The sequence below is a fragment of the Carassius gibelio genome, chromosome B1 (assembly GCF_023724105.1).
Source record: "Carassius gibelio isolate Cgi1373 ecotype wild population from Czech Republic chromosome B1, carGib1.2-hapl.c, whole genome shotgun sequence".
In the NCBI taxonomy this organism is placed as follows: Eukaryota; Metazoa; Chordata; class Actinopteri; order Cypriniformes; family Cyprinidae; genus Carassius; species Carassius gibelio.
In genome coordinates this window covers 34,363,932-34,370,344 of record NC_068396.1, presented here as the reverse complement: position 1 = coordinate 34,370,344, position 6,413 = coordinate 34,363,932, and positions in this window count along the sequence as shown.

Genomic DNA, 6,413 nt, shown 5'->3' with positions numbered 1-6,413 from the left:
ATTTTAATAACTTAATATGTTCAAAAAATGTATCCCATCATGTTTATGTGGATTAATGAAATAAGCGCTTTAGATTTAAGGTTTAAGGTTTATATGTTAATAAAAACTGCAAAACAAAATCTTTCTGAATAAACAATGCTTTGAAGAAATTAAAAATCTGCAAATTCCAATAAAAGAAAGAAAATGAAGTATTTGAACTTAAAACATTTTCAGGCATAACATATAATTATTTGTTTATGAGTTCATTGAGTTGTATTGCTCATTTAAGTACTCGGTCCTCGATAAGTTTCTCATTATCAGATCACTTACTGATGCTATAATACTACAGTGTACAACTGTGATGTAAAAAACTGCCAAATTCTAACAGGAACATACTGTATCCATCTTAACAGTAATATTCAATACAAAACAATAAATACTGGATAATATTTGCTGTTTTCGATAAAGTAGCTGACTGCAATTTAACTGTGAATTATCACACCATACATCTTCATTCAATATTTCTTGCATGAGTTTACTAATATAGTCCACCTGACAGAGAATCCAGAAACTGATGAAACCCCGCTGTTAACAAGCAGAATCACTGATGGAAAGAGAAACAACAATAACAGAAAAAAGAGAAACAAGAGATTTTAAATAATGGATTTCCTTAAAATCACCATTATCGAGAGCAGTTTTTACTTTTGTTGGGCACTTGATCTTACTTTTCAACATTATCTTTCTTGGGCTGTTTTGATAGAGAAGTGGTTTTTAGCTATGTGATAATCATTTGTTATGAAAGATTCTGAAAACACAAAGTGCTAATAATATTTTAAGTTACGTTAACATTTAGATACACATAATTATCAAGAATCAACATCTCAACAAGGAGACGTTAAATGTTTCATGTCGCAATGAATGCTGGTACAAGCACGGCAAAACTCACCCATGACTCCCAGCATGCATTGCAGCATTATCACCATTGCTGAGATTCATTTGCTGATTCTTGATGTGTTCAGAACTGTTTGGTAAAAGTGTGTTTAAAATCTTTTTGTAATTGACAGCAGCAGTGTGACTTTTACTGTACTTTGAAGTGAAAGGGTGTATAGAACAAAACACAATAGAAGATTAGATGCTGGATGAGATATGTCAACCAGACTGCTATATGTTTTAAAATCATCACAAATAAATAATCCATCTCAATAAGATATTTGTTATTTCTTTATTATTTTCATGTTACAGCATTCCCCATCCATCCAAATCCTGTTGTTGACAATTGAGTTCAGTGGAACTTGTGATCGTAGTTACTGTAGCTAAGGATGCTTTTGGGAAGCACAGTCCATTGAAACACACCATGGCAATACTGTTTGTGGAGTTATTTAATACTCTGCTGACATTTTGAGAGATTTTTAAGGTGTCTTATTTTATTTCATTGGTAGTTATTTTCTCTCTCTCTTCCTTTCAGTGATTCTGCTTGTTGACTTCATGGGTGTTCACTAATGCTTAATTTTTAATTAATCACTTAATATCTCATTAAAACCTCTTGAGACCCTGTGGCCTCATATGAGGACATTATATTTTTGTGAATTTCTCTGAGTCTGTTCATGCCACAGTTTTAGATCTGGATGTCCTGTACAGAGCACATTCAGGGCTTTTCAGAGATACCAAATGATTGGACGTTTCACATGACCACTCCCTCTCCTTGGTCATCAAAATGTCTGAAATTAATTTAGTGACACTCTTATAGAAATATGATAATATTTCTATAATATATTGTAGTTATCATTTAAATCTGTCTAATTTTTAAATTCTGTGTCATAAATCAACATCTCAGAAATATGTTATGGGGTTTCAAATCAAAATATGACTTTCTGTTACTAAACAGGACATTGATTTCATACATGTCCTCAGATGAGGACACCGGGACTAAACGCATGCTTATTACGCATTTTTGGAGACATAACAAATGAATAGAGAAAGAAATTATATTTCAATATTCTATTAAATATTATATATTATTATGAAAATCTTGTCAATTATTACTCCCATTATTACACTTCTTTTTTCATTACATGTTGTCCCAAAAACACATTAATATGCAAATTAGATTTAGTTTATAGATACATTGTATATAATGAGAAAACCCATTAATTGTAATTTAACACACATTTTGCAGAAAGAAAAATAGTATATTGAATCATTATGTTATACCATAGTTGAGAATGATCTTTATACAAAGTTTGGTTAAAAAAAATAAAATAAAAAATCTTGAACATTAAAAATGTATTTGTGATTTAAAAAAAATGTTTTTGCCTATGCATTTCCATTCATGTCTTTTCCTTTTTTTTAAGACATTAAGTCCCGATGTCCTATACGGAGGACATAACATAACTTATGAATGAAATGCATGAATGCAGAGCACAAGGCTGCACTGGAAAATCCTGTGTGCGATGCATGACATGCAATTTGCATCTGTGCTTGCAAAGTGAACGAAACTACTTTGCATCATTTCACATTATGATAGACCCACTGTCCTCACATGAGGACATATTTTTCTGCGAAAACTACTTCCTGTACAAAAACTAATTTTAGGTATTTTACTTATTAGGTCCTACATATCCCAAATAGCAAGAACAATTCTAAAATGCACAACAGGCAATCTATCGGGTCTCAGGATGGCAAAACTGCTCCAGTGTTACTTTTACTCTCTGTAGTGCGGTTTTCCTGTGGGGTTAAACGGGTTAATCAGAATCAGAATCAGAATCAGAATCAGAATGAGCTTTATTGCCAGGTATGTTTACACATACAAGGAATTTGTTTTCGTGACAGAAGCTCCGCAGTACAACAGAATGACAGACAGAACATAAAACACATAATAAAAGAATAAAAAATACAAATAAGTAGATAGTGAATGACAATATACAAATGACAATTGTAGGCAGGTATATTACAAAATGAAGTTATGTATTTACATATATATTGTGTGCAAAATTTAAGTGTATGCTAAGTATGTGTGTTAGATAAATAAGGTGTGTGTGTATATAAATATAAAGTGTAGTGTGTTCGCCGTTATTATAAGCTGTTCATAAGATAGATTGCCTGAGGGAAGAAACTGGTCCTGTGTCTGGTCGTTCTAGTGCTCAGTGCTCTGTAGCGTCGACCAGATGGCAACAGTTCAAAGAGGGAGTGTGCAGGATGTGAGGGGTCCAGAGTGATTTTGACAGCCCTTTTTCTCACTCTGGATAAGTACAGTTCTTGAATAGAAGGGAGAGTTGAACCGATGATTCGCTCAGCAGCCCGGACTACTCTCTGTAGTCTTCTGAGGTCAGATTTAGAAGCTGAGCTGAACCAGACAGTTACTGAAGTGCAGAGGATGGATTCAATGATGGTGGAGTAGAACTTTTTCAGCAGCTCCTGTGGCAGGTTAAACTTCCTCAGCTGGCGAAGGAAGTACAACCTCTGCTGGGCCTTTTTCACAATGGAGTCAATGTGAATGTCCCACTTCAGGTCCTGAGAGATGGTGGTTCCCAGGAACCTGAATGACTCCACTGCAGTCACAGTGCTGTTCATGATGGTGAGTGGGGGGAGTGCAGGGGGGTCTCTCCTGAAGTCCACGATCATCTCCACTGTTTTGAGCGTGTTAAGCTCCAGGTTGTTGAGACTGCACCAGACAGCCAGCTCTTTTACCTCCTGTCTGTAAGCAGACTCGTCACCGTCCTGGATGAGGCCGATGAGTGTGGTGTCGTCTGCAAACTTCAGGAGCTTGACAGAGGGGTCCTTAGATGTGCAATCGTTGGTGTACAGGGAGAAGAGCAGTGGGGAGAGAACGCAGCCCTGGGGAGCTCCGGTGCTGATTGTACGGGTGCTGGATGTGTATTTTCCCAGCCTCACTAGCTGCTGCCTGTCTGTCAGGAAGCTGTTGATCCACTGACAGATGGAGGTGGGCACAGAGAGCTGAGTTAGTTTGGGCAGGAGGAGGTTTGGGATGATCGTGTTGAAGGCCGAGCTGAAGTCCACAAACAGGAAAGTGTAAGATAAAAAGACACATCAGTGAAATGTATTTTAACAATAATAAATTGTAAATTAAGTTTACAGTAAGCAAACTGGAGAAAAACAGTGATATATTGAGAACGGTATAGCTGCAGCCTCCAAAATAGGGCGTGGCTTCCTCCCTTTGAGAGACAGGCACATGACACATATGCACAATTTTCCCTCCAGTCCACTTCAGTGCAAACTTTTGAGTGCAGCATGCTTAAAGTTTAGAAACTAAAACCGCAACAGCAACTGTTGATGATGATGGAAAAAAAAAAGAAAGTAAGTAAAACTAAGCAGAGAATTAAAGTAGATATTTGACGTCAATCAATATAAGGCAATTTGAACATCCAGTTATTTGTAATTAAAGCATATGAGGCCAGATAACATGACACATGTTCAACTGATGGCTATGCATTAAGGACTTGTACACCTTCAACAACAACTTCAGTATAACGTGGTGTCTGGAGAGGATCCTCCCTGAAGACAAACACTGCCTTTGTTCATCTCAAACTCTATTTGAGAGTCATCCTTCTGAACGATCTGACAAAACAAATCAAGTAAACCATTAAACACAGCTAACCTCCAAAAATGTATAACATCTGCTTTGTAAAAAATACAATAACATTAAATAGTAAAATACACTAAATATACTTGTCAGTTGGGGACACTTCAGAGTAATAATAGATCTAAGCAAATAAACAAAAGCCAGAATGTTTTTTTTTTTCAGACCAGAAACGTGTAAATGTTTACAATTAGGTTTAATCTTATCTAAAGTTAAATAATTACGGTAATTAAAAAAAATACCATATACTCCTTGATAAGTTTTTCCACATATTTTCCCAGCTGATGATGTCAGTGGTCACATGCTTTTCACACAACACAAAATTATCACTAGATTTGAAGCAAAGAGTTTAAATTTCACCAACAAATGTTAGTTTTACTTCAATTAACTAAATTAACTATAATATTTAGCTCAATGACGAGACAGAAAAGTACATTTATTAAGTTAGATCAAGTGTGAAATGTTCTCTAGAGTATCGACAAGCACTCTGATAAAAACATGTCAATGTCAATAGCAAACCGAAAATCACATTAGTGTCATAATTCACACTCATTCATTTCAATTATAGATGCAAATGATTGAATCGGCGTAGCAGATTACTTAAAGGGGTCTTATGGCGTTGCTTAAAAGAACATTATTTTGTGGATTTTATGTAATGCAATGTGTTTATGCGGTTTAAGGTTAAAAACACACATTATTTTTCCACATACTGTACATTATTGTTGCTCATCTATGCTCCACCTTTCTGAAACATGCACTGTAAAAAATAAGTGTAATTTTAACTGTAAAATTTTGTAAAAACGCTACGGAAAAAAACTGATAATAGGTTAACAGTAAGTTCCCGTACTATATACAGGGACAAACTGTAAAAGATCTAACAAAGCATTTAATGTAAATTTACAGTAAAATTCTGTTAATTATACAGCTAAAAAAAGAACAAATCAATGTATAATTTACAGTCTAAAACTGTAAACTGATATTCCCAGAATTCCCTGCGTGTCACTCCACGTTTGAAAGTATTTTGTTTAAATAATCATGTTTTTAAATAGTTCTTGTTATCAGTTATGTACATTTGAGCTTTATGTTACATCTTCTGTTGCTTAATGAAAGTTTTTTGCATTATTTAAGTATCACGTGTGTTACCATGATGGTGTTTTGTGTTTCCATAAATGTGCACCTTCTATATGTTAATATATACTTCTGCTTGTGGTGAAGCTACTTGTGATGAGCTTTGATACTTCATGTGGCTTTCTCTTATACAGTACCATCTTTATTATTATGGTGGTTGTCAGTATTTTCAAGGTACAAAACAGATTTAATTTTGTGTGTTGTTGAATTTACTGGTTTATATTCACATTTTCTTGTTTGTAAATTACAGCTTTATATTGTAAAATTAACAGTTTTTGACGTAAATGTGTTTACAGTTTTCTGTATTTTTACAAAATTATTCTGGCAACCACAGCTGCCAAAAAGTTTTTGTAAAAACAACAAGAAATTGTTTACAGTGTGACGATTTTAACAAAACTCGTGTTTTGTAAAGAAAGGTGTGCTCTGATTGGCCAGCTATCCAGTGTGTTGTAATTGGCTGATTCCTCAAGTGTGTGACGGAAATGTTACGTCCCTTACCATACTGTGATGCCGTGTCCCATTGTTCTGACAAGAACTCCATGATGAGACAAAACCAATAAAACCTATTACAAACAAAGCATTTGCTGCATCACGTGGAGACATGATTACTGATTTTAATGACTTATACTTTCTTTTTACGCATTGTGTTGTGTATTGTGCTGCGTAAATAAAACCATGTCTGCATTTGTGATCAGAGAAACGACAAACA